This window comes from Camelus bactrianus, chromosome 12, assembly GCF_048773025.1.
Source record: "Camelus bactrianus isolate YW-2024 breed Bactrian camel chromosome 12, ASM4877302v1, whole genome shotgun sequence".
Taxonomy (NCBI): Eukaryota; Metazoa; Chordata; class Mammalia; order Artiodactyla; family Camelidae; genus Camelus; species Camelus bactrianus.
In genome coordinates, this window is record NC_133550.1 from 10149669 (window position 1) to 10162939 (window position 13271).

Genomic DNA, 13271 nt, shown 5'->3' on the forward strand with positions numbered 1-13271 from the left:
GCAGCTCTTAAAATAAGCCAACAGGCCTCTTCCATGGAAAGACTGGCCATTTCAGTTTGCTGCTTCTCCAGTGGGCTTTGGGTAGGGTAGCCGTGGTGAGTCCAGGTAAACCCTTAAGAGCTGTTTCATAGCTCACGATGGTCTTGAGGGTCTCATGGACATAAGCCCTTTTGGCTTTCAAGCTAGATGTTTTGGGCACTTGTCTCTCAGATGGAAGTCTTAAAAATTGGGGCACCAGACTTGGGGTCTAAACCCTTCTTTCTTAAGGGATAAGCTGGGAGTTGTGAGTTTCCTCCAATTATGTGTCACTACTTGTGTGTCCTGATTATGTGTTGCCAAGAAGGGGATTTATGACAACATTGTTTCCCATCCACTCCTACCCATTTTTTTTTCTCATTCACCAGATGTGTAGGATTCACTCAGCTAGTTTCTGGATGTCTTTCAGAGGAAATTGTTCTATATGCAGCTGTAGATTCAGTGTATCCATGGGAAGAGGTAAATTCAGGAGACTTCCATAGTCACCATAAAATGTAACTTTATTGTTGAATTGTGAGAGTTCTTTATACTAGTCATTTTTTGAATATGTGGTTTGAAAATATTTTCTTGAAGTCTGTCATCTGTCTTTTCAACCTTTTCACATGGTCTTTCATAAAGCAATTTTTTTTTAATTTGATGAGGTTCAAATTATTCATTTTTTTCTTTTATGGATAATATTTTACTATCAAGTCTAAGAACTCTTTGCCTAACTCTAGATCCCAAATAATTTCTCCTACCTTTTTTTTTTCTAAAAGCTTTATAGTTTTGCATTTTACATTTAAGTCGATGACCTGTTTTGACTTACTTTTGTATGAGGTGTAAAGTTAAGGTTAATGTTTTGGGGGATTTGGTTTTGTTAGTTTTTCTTTTTGTTTGCCTATGAATGTAAAATTGTACTGGTACAATTCGTTGAAAAGTAGTTTTATGCTTTGGAAGGTTTATTTTGGCTGTTGTGTAGAGGATGGATTGTGGTACGGGAGGGAATAGGAAGAGGGTGACCCATTAAAAAATGTTTTCATTTGTTTAGGTAGGAGATGATGGTGAATTGGACCAGGGTGATAGCAGAGGAGATGAAGTGAAATAGATTCAAGGGTATTTGGAGCTGTCGAGCAGAAAGCACTTGCTGATGGATTAGATGTGGCAGTGAGAAAAAAGAGATAATAGAGATGAGTAAGTTTTTAACATGAGAAACTGGATGTATGGTAATTATATTTACAAAAGGAGACGAGACTGAAGGAAGAAGGCTTGGAGGTTGAGACAGAGGAATCAAAACTTCTGTTTTTCCCTTGTTCAGTTTGAAACACCAATTAGACATCTTGAGTGAAGGTGTCCAGTAGTTTGTTGGAGAAATGATGTTGGCATTCAAGGGTAACATTGGGGCCAAAGATACTAATTTGAGGAGTTGTCAGCATGGATACTATTTCTTAGGGAGAAGATCTAAATAGAGAAGATATAATCTTTCATTGTTGTCTTAGATAAAGAAATTCACATAAAATATTCACATATGTAGATTTCCTGAAAACAATCAAGTTGGATTAACTACAAATCTAACTTTGTAAATTTCTAATTCCATTTTATTATTCTGGGCATGTGTCTTTGATTAAATATCTTAATATACTTTATTGTATGCATTTATTATGTAAGAAATTAGTAATTATCTAAAATTATAGATCTTAGTAGAATCTTGTATGTGCATTATTGTACCTACAAAATTAGAATCCAGTAAAATAAGAGGCTTCCACTAACTCTGAATAACATAGCTTTCAAGGATAGCCTTCATGAAATAAACAAAATATACTTAGATAAATTATTAATGGCCAAACATTGTATGTTCTTAACCTCAATAACTATGATAATAAATGAAGACAATCCTCAAAATTCCAGTCAGTCCTCCCATTTTTTTGTGTTTTGAAGGACTCTTGAGTCAGTGGACTAGTTCTGGATACAATAAAAGGATTCAAGTCTGTTTTGGAGTGGATCAAAGCTTGCTTCTAGCATTCTTTAGTCGAGGATATTGATGGATCCCTGTAGACTAAAAAGTTGATTCAAGGATGAGCAATTGAAAATGGGGTAGAAGAATTTACCTGAAAATATTGATGTGCCTAAACAGAGAGCTCTGTAATGAACTCCAATTACCTTTTAAAAAGTTATGTGCAAAAGATGAGAGTTCTTTAAGTATAGACTGTGTATAATGCACACTTGTACAAATATTAACAAAATCAAGAACTGAGACATCTGGAAAATTCTTGTAAAACTAAACCTCTCTCATCTCTCTTAAAAGAAAAACCCAAATCTCTGTTTTAGCTAGATGCTGGTATTTAAAGGGTAGTTGGGAGGGAATAGGAAAATCAAACGGGAAATATAAGTACTTTGGAGTCTGGCAAGACTTAGATTTGACACTCAGCTTTTTGACCTACTGGTTTGTAGCCCTCAGATGGTTATATCTCCAAATGACTGTCCCCTGTCAATTCGTAGTGATTGTGCACAGCCCCACGTAATGGTAGTATCAAGTGAGATTAAATAAATCAGTTGTCTGGTATGATAGGAGGTGTGCTTTAAAATACACTATTTTTTCTTTAATTCCTGCTTGACTTCTGCCTGTTCACCAAAAAGAAATCACTCTCTACTGCAGACAGGTAATTAACATGAGGAATAATGTACCAGACACACATATGGAGGAGGAGATTCTTTCAATGGATTCATGCCTCAATTTCACATTGACTCTCTCTTAGAATTATTGACATAACTCATTGATTACAGTACCAGATCTTTGAATGATAATCACTTGAATAATCACAGATAATGCAGAAGCACCAGAAGACCAGTCATGATAAATGCAGTTCTGATTCCCAAAGACTGAAAGAATAATGACGGTTGGATGATGGCACAGAGTTGGTGTATCCTAGTCTGGGTTACATAATAACCCTGAGTGACACAGAATCCGTTTGACCGTGGTATAAGCATAGCTACAGTGAAAGATGACTAAGCCACACAGTTTTCAACAAAATACATATAAACCTCCGCATAGTTGTTCATTCTAATCTGCTAGAGGTTTCACCTCCCAGTAATAGGACATTTGTCTAGGAATATTGGACTGGATGTGGAAGAACCTTGGCTGGTGATAGCATCCATCATGCTACCATGGCTGTGAAAATGCTCAAAGATAACTTCTGGCCAGCTGTGGGGAGCCTGTGATAATTCATTGGGGATGTTAGATATTTGCTCATCTCTTCTTTTGTTTTGTTTTTTTTTTTTTAGTCCAGAGGAGACATTACCTATATAAATAGTGTTGGTCTACCTGGAGAGTTCAACATGAAAATCTGGCCTTTAACCTTGGCCTTATTTGTACAACACTCAAGTCAACTGAACTAGAAATTGCAGGCCTCTCTGCATGTTACCCATATATGATTTATGTCATTTTCCTACGCACGGCTAAAGCCAGCACCATGCTTGTCAGTGCTTAGGACCAGACTCTAGCCAGATATCCAGGATTTGAATCCTCCTCTACCACTTACTATCTGTGTGACCTGTGCAAATTACTTCACCCCTTCTGCTTCAGTTTCCCATCTGCAAAATAACAGACAGTAATAGTACCAACTTCCTGAAGGGGCTGTGAGGATTAAATAAATGAGAGTCTGTAGAGGGCTCAAAAACATACGTTACCTCCAAATGTTTCTCAGGTAATTACTGAATTAAAATAAGTTACCGTTCTAATTTTGTCTTTAAATTCAGATTGCTAATTGACTTAGAGATGATTTTTTTTTAAAGAAAAAGAATCTCATTTATAATTAGGAGTGAGATTAACTATGATTCAAGGCTTAAAATAGCATAAGAGTGCCATACACATACAACATTTATTCAAATCCATGAATGTTTGAAAGATAATGTACTTCTCATTGTTACGAGACTAAAAATTTGCAAGAACTTCAATGTAACATGACCTTGTTTTAATTAACAATGTAATGTTAGAACTTAATAGCTCTCACTGATAGAAAATGTTGCATAGATGTCACCAAGAACAACAAGAGCCATGTGTCTTTGCTGGCACATTCTGGCACATTGTAATGACTAGAATATTAGAACACATTTGGCTGGCACTCTTAACTTTGCAGAGAGTTAACTAATCCCTCACTTAATCTTCATGATAGTCCTGGGCAGCAGAGAATACAGATACTAGTATTTTTCACAGATGAGAAAATTGAGACTCAAAAGAGTTCAGAGTAATGTGCTTGCCTAGAGTCACAACGTATTTCATGGCTCAGATTCCCTGCAGTGCCCCCAAGTAATGCCTAAGTCACAAATCAAAAACCTCTGTCGCTCTTATTCTATCTTTTTGAAACAAAGCAGCAGGCAAATAGCTCTCTCACAGTGGAGAAACTCGTCAGAGCTTCTCCTTACCATTGTGCAAGAGGGGCACTGCACAACTCCAGGGACTGACAGTCACATGGTGGTATAGGCGAGCTTGGATCTGTGCAGTGCCCAACCCATATGACCACATGAGGCATGAAGCAGCTCGTTTCACTGATCCAGAAGCCCAAGTCAGAAACAGCATGCAGCTGTGGAACTGACATCCTGATTTCCATTGCATTGTGTGGTTTCACAGCAAAGAAGAAAAAAAAGATGAAATCAAACAAAAGTAACTTTAAGAGAAAACCTGTCACTCTGGTGGAATTTTCTCTTACTTGAAATTCACCCTGTTTATATTCAGTTGAATGGAATGACATTTGATTGAACTGACTGGGAAGGAAAGTGACAAGATACATCGGATTCAGGCTCTCAAATTTGGTTTATTGTTTAGTGCAGCAACCCCTGAAATTAAATGAACACATACAGGAGATTCATCATAATGCTCTCTGTGGAGTCTGTGCTATTATGGAGTCCTCCCACAGGTAAACTCACAAGATGGACTTGAGATTCTGCAAAACAGCACATTGCATGTAAGTGAGTCTGGAGCTTTTTTTTTTTTTCATTTTTTTCACTTAGAAATCAGGTAATGGAATTTTTAAAAGATCCCTGCGAAGTAATGATCTGTAATACATTCTAAAGTATTCTTTCTTAGTAAACCTGTAAGAGATGCTAAGAAATACTTCCTACCTTGCCTTCCACAACTGCCACATGGTCCTCCTTGAAACTGGTTCCAATGAGTCCTTTAAAAAAGAAAATGGGCCATATTAACTTTTTAAAACTAAATAAGAATTATAAGACAAAAGGAGCCTAATGTTTGGTTACAGGTGAAATGAGGAGGGTCAAATGAGTGTCACATAATGTCATTAGGAATGCTACCAGATATAATTAGGCCAACAAAAATATTTAAGCTTCTGTTAGTGTAGAGTGATGTTGGCAGCATACATCATTAGTTGCCATAATGAAATACCACAGAATTCAAAGATGTCTGAAATCACATTTGTAAAAATTAGCATAGAATAAATCACAAAAAAAGCATTAAAGGGGAAAATATGACCAGTGCTGGTGACTTTTTAGTGAAATATTTGGAATGACTGACAGCAAAATAGCAAAAAGGTTGTTCGTGTACTCCAGGATAAACAATGCTTAAGTAACAATTTGAGTGTATTTCCTAATGCCTTCAAGTTAAAAAAAAAAAAGAAAGAAAGAAATATTTTCCATGAGAACATACCAGCAGAGACTGTCAAGAGTGATTAGGGAATATCTTTCTGCCAGTTAGCAGCTTGGAAATTACGAGGAACCAGTTAATCCCTCCGATTGTTCAGCTGTGACGTTTTTGATGCATTGTACAAGAGATTTAACTATCGGCCAGAAAACAAACAAAGATTAACATGACATTTGCACTGCAAATCACAGTCATGCTCCACTTGCCAGAATCTTCCTTAACAGCTGATACTCAGCATTTCCGAGTTAGGAACAAGTTAGTCAATCAACAGGAAGCAAATTCGGTTACTTCTAAGTGTGCCTCTGTAGTGTATATTAAATTATCCAATGGTTCATTTCATAAGTAGTGTCTTTGCTGCCTGCTGCATCCCAGGCCTTGTTGCACAATTAGATTTCTGAGAGGAAAAGACTAGGATTGCAGAAGTTAGCTAGACAGTAAACAAATGAGCATTAAAAAGGAAAGAAATGGAAGCGTGGAGAAAAGGCTTCTCAGCTGGCTTGCTGGGGGTCAGGGAGACTTGGCAGAGGCACCCACTGTGAAGGAAGGTTCTTATTTTTTCTCTCTCTTAACATTTTATCCCACAATAGAGGCCTTGAGCATGGAATGCAGATCATTACCTCACAGACAACTTAAAAAAAAAAACACGACTATGTAAAATGTTTTCAGTTCAAACTATGACATCAACAGAAAAAAATGTATACGATTAAATATTTAATACAACCTACCCTGAATTAAGTCCTTCTTGAGGGTTTGGTTCTAGGAAGACATCATTTAAAGATTATTTTACCAATAGCAATCTTGTGATATCTCAATATTTGTCCACTTAATTTTATGGTGCAAATGCTAATGAATGAACAGAATTTGATCATTTAAGCCTACAGAAGAGCTGACTGGGAAAGGCTGGGGGAAGACAAAGGGAGAATCCAGCTTCAGAGACAAAAGAGCGGTTTTGGAGGAGCACGGTACGTTCTAAGGACGACACACAAGGACTTGGTGTGACCAGATTAGTGCTACAGGCATAGGGGGCGTAAAGAAGTAGGCAAGGGCGAGAAAATGGAATGCTGTTTGTCTGATACAGAGGACAGGTTTCATATCAGGACAGTCGGGAGCCATTGAAGAATTTAAGGTTGATGTGTATCAAAATCATACTAGGATTGAAAATATTATTCACATGAGTGAAGTTTGGACTGAAAGGGAGTAAGACTAGCATGAAGCCACTAGTAGTAGGTGATTAATACAACATGGCCTGAATTCTTCATCCTCCCTGTAGCTAATCTTGCGGTGTGACGTTGTAGCAACTTCTGCTAAGAAGCAGAGTCTCTTACTCCAATATGAGTTAGCTTTGTGACTGGCTTTAGCCATAAAAGGAAGTCAACGTGAGCCTGTCTTCATTGGCACAGAACCTTGCCTCCTCTGCCATGAGAACAAGCCAAAGTACCTCTTGGAAGTAGTCCAGTTCTAGCTAAGACCGTCCTAGACCAGTTTACAGCCAGCTACACCCAACACATGTGAGACAGACCAGACAAACTCAGCACTTCCTGCACAAATGCAGCTACTGGCAGACACAGGTGTGAGCCCTGCCAAGATCAGCAGAGCCTCCCAGCTGACCCATCACCTTGGGAGCAATAATCGAGGGTTATCATTTTATGCTGCTGTGTTTTGGAGTTACATGTTACACAGCAGTGGGTAACTGATACATCACTTGAACACATCTTCCCTTAATGCATTACAGGTGGACACTATAACAGGGAACCTCACTTCCAATTAAAAGTCAAACATAAACCCTTAATATAGAATGCAAACTATGTGTAAGTCTTTCTTCTGTACATTCTCAGGCATTACTGAGATTCCTAATTATTAACATAGCCTACTCATCAAGATGATAGGCTTCTTTTTGAAGCATTGTATTTTCCTGCTCTTCATTTCTGAATTTTACTTTTAGCCACTTCTCTCTCTTTCTTGTGTTGCTTTGCAGATTCAGTGTTTTGTGGACTTTAGCTGAAGATTCTTAAACTAAATTATTAAAAATTCAGTTCATTACTCCTCCCAAGAGGGAAATCATTTGAATAGAAGGTAAAACTTACCACTTACATTTTATTCACTGCATCTAACACAGTTCTTGGCACATAGTGGGAACATAAAAATACTTGTTAGTGAATTAATGGCTCCCTCCTTATTGCTCACCCCTAATAAAACTGTTTTCTACTTTCAAATCTATTCTAGTCTGTGTCCCTCCCAAGGATTCAAAACATTACTTTTCTCTATTTTACTTGCCCTTTGAATTTTCTCAGAGCCCCATGATACAGCTTTTCAATGGCAGGTAAGCCAATACCCTACTATTTACTACCACTGAGGTGAAAATTCTGGCTCTGTCGTTTACTGTTATGCGACATTGGGGAAATTGCTTAACCCCTCCATATCCCAGTTCTCTTATTAGGGTATCTGTAATAATACAGATCTCCAATAAGGTTAAGTAATACACTCAAGTGTTTCGAAAGACCTCTCGGCCCAGAGTAAACACTCAAGAGACGGCAGCCATTTTATTCACATGGCTTATTCATCCAACTTTGATCCCAGCTATTCATTTTCACCCTCCCTTTGTCAAGACTGCAGTGCACTGGAAAAGTCACACGTCTCTACCAATTAAATAGCCTGTATTATGAGTTTGTTATCTTTTGAGCTCTCAGTATCTAGAAACACCAAGGTTTAGATGGGATCCTTCCTACTCTCCCTGGAGATGCCAAACTGAAGTTTGTCCCCTGTATGCTCAGCAGATGAACCTTACCTACTTGAGACGTATGTGCCTTTCCTTCAGCTCAGAGGCTCCTGGCATTGTTTTCCTCAGGCTCACTTTTAAATTTCTCTCCAGCTTCAGCTGTCTGTTTATATATTTGACAAAAGGTTATTCCTCTCACACGAACCCTCCCACTTAATATTCCCAACCCCCCCCATTTCTTCTTCCTCTGGGATGTTCATCTGTCCCTCCCTTCATCAATTTCTCCTTCCCTGTTGACTCCTTGCACTCAGCCTATAAACCTTTCTGGCTTCTCGTGTCAAAAAACAAATTTTCACTTAGTCTGCCATGAAGGCTGTTCTTTCACATTCCTTACAAACACGTAATTCCAGGCGGACAAAAGTGATTTACACATAATGCCTCTACACCTTCCTCTCGTATTTATCATCTATACCAGCCAGCCCCAAACTCTTTTATATCAAATATAACTTTTTATTATTCTATCAACATGATTTTCACACCATTGCGGAACGAACAAACTTTCGACATCTTTCTATTATTAAGGAACCACCACTGAGCAAATATTATGCACAAGATAATGTGCTAAGCACTTAACACATATTAACTCACTGAATCTTCACAACAACCCTGAGAAGTAAGTTATCTTCGTTTTATGAATCAAGACACGGAGACTTAGTTAACCTCTCTCTCCTTTACCTATTTATGATCTCGGGGTTATTAACTGTCTGAGTAGCCCAGGTACAGGCTGATGCTCAGCCGTGTGTGAATCAACCTCAGTGATTGTTCTTTGACTCATGGTCTAGCATCCTTCTGACACTGCTCTGTTGAACGTGACTGGAGACATGAACCTCCAGTCGCCTCTTCACTGTTCACATCCCCTTAGAGTTTCTATGGGATTTCATTGTGCTTATTCCTCATACATATGATCTTTCTTTCCATCTAGATATGAACACTCCTGCCTTCATCAATGCCCTTATTTTCACTCCTACATTCTTAAAACACCTCTCCCACCTCCCTCTCTCCCTTACAATGTATATAAACATACTCTAATTTCTTCCATACTAAGAAAATGCAGTCTTTGAATTCTGCCTCCCCTGCAAAACCACAACCCTACTCTTTTTTATTCCCCTTTGAAATAGAAGTCTACATGTGCTGTTTCCACTTTCCAGTCTCTCACTGACTCCCCAACCCACTGAAACCTCAGTTCTACAGTAAGCACTTCACTAAAACTGCTCTTCCCAAGACCAACAGTCTCTAATGACAAATCTAATAAAACCTGTTCAGTTCTTCTCCCGCCTGACCTTTCTGAATGTTTCGTTGGTGCTTTAAATTCATTAGGCTTAAAAAATGTTCTCACTGTTTCCACCTACCACTCAACTTGCTTTCTCTCTAGGTTTTTCTAATATTTAAATGTCGATTGCTCCATTTTAGTAGGCTCAGGACTTCAGGTCTCTTCCATATCTCCCTTAAATTCATCCCATCCTTCTACCCAGCTCCTCATTTCACTAGTGATTCTTAACCTTGGATGTGCATTAAATCACCTGAAGAGCTTTCTGAATATTTTAAAAGTATTATTTGAAAAAATACCTGTGCTCTGACTCTAATCCTAGGTCCATTCGGAGAGTCTCAGAGAGCAGGGCTGGGCATGGGTAATTTTACATCTTCAAGTAATTTAAATTGCAACCAGGATTTATACTCATTTTTCACATTCTCCTCAGTGTAATAGTCCAAGCTCAGGCCCTCGTCAGGTCTCCCCGGGTCATTTCAGTCCCCTCTAATTTCCTTTCAAGTCCACAGTCTCTCTTCAAGACTTTCAATCACATTTTTGCTAAAATCTGGAAAACACAACTTTGTACTGCCCTGCTCACATAACTTCTAGGAGAAAGTTCAGTCACTTTGTATAACAAATAAGACCTTCAAGAAAAATGTTTGACACAGTGCATACCATTTGGTAATTTGAAATGCAATGAAGTAAGATTTGAAAAAAATTAAAACAAATATGAAATACTTAAGCCTTCTGTGTACCCACTTTTCATTGGTTATACAGTGCCCTGCACATATCTACTGAACTGATTTTAAAGGCCTTTTTAAAAAAACCGATGTACAGTCAGTTACATTGTGTCAGTTTCTGGTGTACAGCACAATGTCCCACTTATGCATATACATACATATGTTCGTTTTCATATTCTTTTTCATTAAAAGTTATTTCAAGATATTGAACAAAGTTCCCTGTGCTATACAGAAGAAATTTATCTATTTTTTTATATAGTGGCTAACATCTGTAAATCTCAATCTCTCAAATTTATCCCTTCCCACTCACTTTCCCCAATAACCATAAGCTTATTTACTATGTCTTCAAGTCTGTTTCTGTTTTGTAGATGAGTTCATAGTATCCTTTTTTCTTTTTTAAGATTCCATATGTCAGTGATATCATATGGTATCTTTCTTTCTCTTTCTAGCTTACTTAGAATGACGATCTCTAGGTCTATCCATGTTGCTGCAAATGTAATTTTATTCTTTTTTATGGCTGAGTAGTATTCCATTGTATAAATATACCACGACTTCTTTATCCAGTTACCTGTTGATGGACATTTAGGTTGTTTCCATGTCTTGGCTATTACTGTATATAGTGCTGTTATGAACATTGGGGTGCATGTATCTTTTTGAATTAAAGTTCTCTCTGGATATATACCCAGAAGTGGGATTGTTGGATCATATGGTAAGTCTATTTTTAGGTTTTTATTTTAAATTTTGTTTTATTGAATTATAGTCAGTTTACAATGTTCTGTCAATTTTCAGTGTAGAGCAAAATTTTTCAGTCATACATGAACATACATATATTCATTGTCACATTCTTTTTCACGATGAGATACCACAAGATCTTGTATATATTTCCCTGTGCTATACAGTATAAACTTGTTTATCTATTCTATATATACTTGTCACTATCTACAATTTTCAAACTCCCAGTCTGTCCCTTCCTACCCCCCTCCCTCTGGCAACCACAAGTTTGTATTCTATGTCTATGAATCTGTTTCTGTTTTATATTTAAGTTCATTTGTTGTCATCTTTTTTTTTTTTTTTTTTTTTTTTTAGATTCCACATATGAGCGATATCATATGGTATTTTTCTTTCTTTATGGCTTACTTCACTTAGAATGACATTCTCCAGGGACATCCATGTTGCTGCAAATGGCATTATGTTGTCATTTTTATTGCTGAATAGTATTCCATTATATAAATATACCACCTTTTCTTTATCCAGTCATCTGTTGATGGGCATTTAGACTGTTTCCATGTCTTAGCTATTGTAAACAGTGATGCTATGAACATTGGGGTGCAGGTGTATTTTTGAAGTAGGATTCCTTCTGGGTATATGCCCAGGAGTGGAATTCCTGGGTCATATGGTAAGTCTATTCCTGGTCTTTTGAGGACTCTCCGTGCTGTTTTCCTGCATTCCTGCATTCCCACCAGCAGTGTAGGAGGGTTCCCTTTTCTCCACAGTCTCTCCAGCATTTGTCATTTGTGGACTTTTGAATGATGGCCATTCTGTCTGGTGTGAGGTGCTACCTCATTGGAGTTTTGATTTGCATTTCTCTGATAATTAGTGATATTGAGCATTTTCTCATGTGCCTATTGATCATTTGTCTTCATTAAAGAATTGCTTGTTTAGGTGTTCTGCCCATTTTTGGATTGGGTTGTTTCTTTCTTTCTTATTAAGTCGTATGAGCTGCTTATGTATCTAGAGATCAAGCCTTTGTTGGTTTCATTTGCAAAAATTTTCTCCCATTCCGAAGTTGTCTTTTTGTTTTCCTTATGGTTTCCTTTGCTGTGCAGAAGATTGTAAGTTTCATTAGGTCCCATTTGTTTATTCTTGCTTTTATTTCTATTGCTTGGGTAGATTGTTCTAGGAGAACATTTCTGAGATGTATGTGAGATAATGCTTTGCCTATGTTTTCTTCTAGGAGGTTTATTGTGTCTTGTCTTATGTTTAAGTCTTTAAACCATTTTGAATTTATTTTTGTGTATGGCATGAGGGAGTGTTCTAGCTTCATTGATTTACATGCTGCTGTCCAGGTTTCCCAACACCATTTGCTGAAGAGACTCTTTATTCCACTGTATGTTCTTGCCTCCTTTGTGGAAGATTAATTGACAAAAGTTTGTGGGTTCATTTCTGGGCTCTCTATTCTGTTCCATTGGTCCATATGTCTGTTTTTGTACCAATACCATGCTGTCTTGATGACTGTATAGTATTGTCTGAAGTCTGGGAGAGTTATTCCTCCAGCCTCTTTCTTTTTCTTCAGTAATGCTTTGGCAATTCTAGGTCTTTTGTGGTTCCATATAAATTTTATTATGATTTTTTCTAGTTCTGTGAAGTATGTCCTGGGTAATTTGATAGGGATTGTATTAAATCTGTAGATTGCCTTGGGCAGTATGACCATTTTAACACTATTGATTCTTCCAATCCAGGAGCATGGGATATCTTTCTATTTTTTTAAGTCTTATTTAATTTCCTTCATCAATATTTTATAGTTCTCCATGTATAAGTCTTTCACCTCCTTGGTTAGATTTATTGCAAGGTATTCTATTAGTTTGGGTGCTATTTTAAAAGAGATTGTTTCTTTACTTTCTTTTCCTGTTGATTCATCATTAGTTTAAAGAAATGCAACTGATTTTTGTACATTAATCTTGTAACCTGCTACCTTGCTGAATTCTTTGATTAGTTTTAGTAGTTTTTGTGTGGACCTTTTAGGGTTTTCTATATATAGTATCATGTCATCTGCATATAGTGACACTTGTACCTCTTCTTTTCTAATTTGGATCCCTTTTATTTCTCTCTCTCGCCTGATTG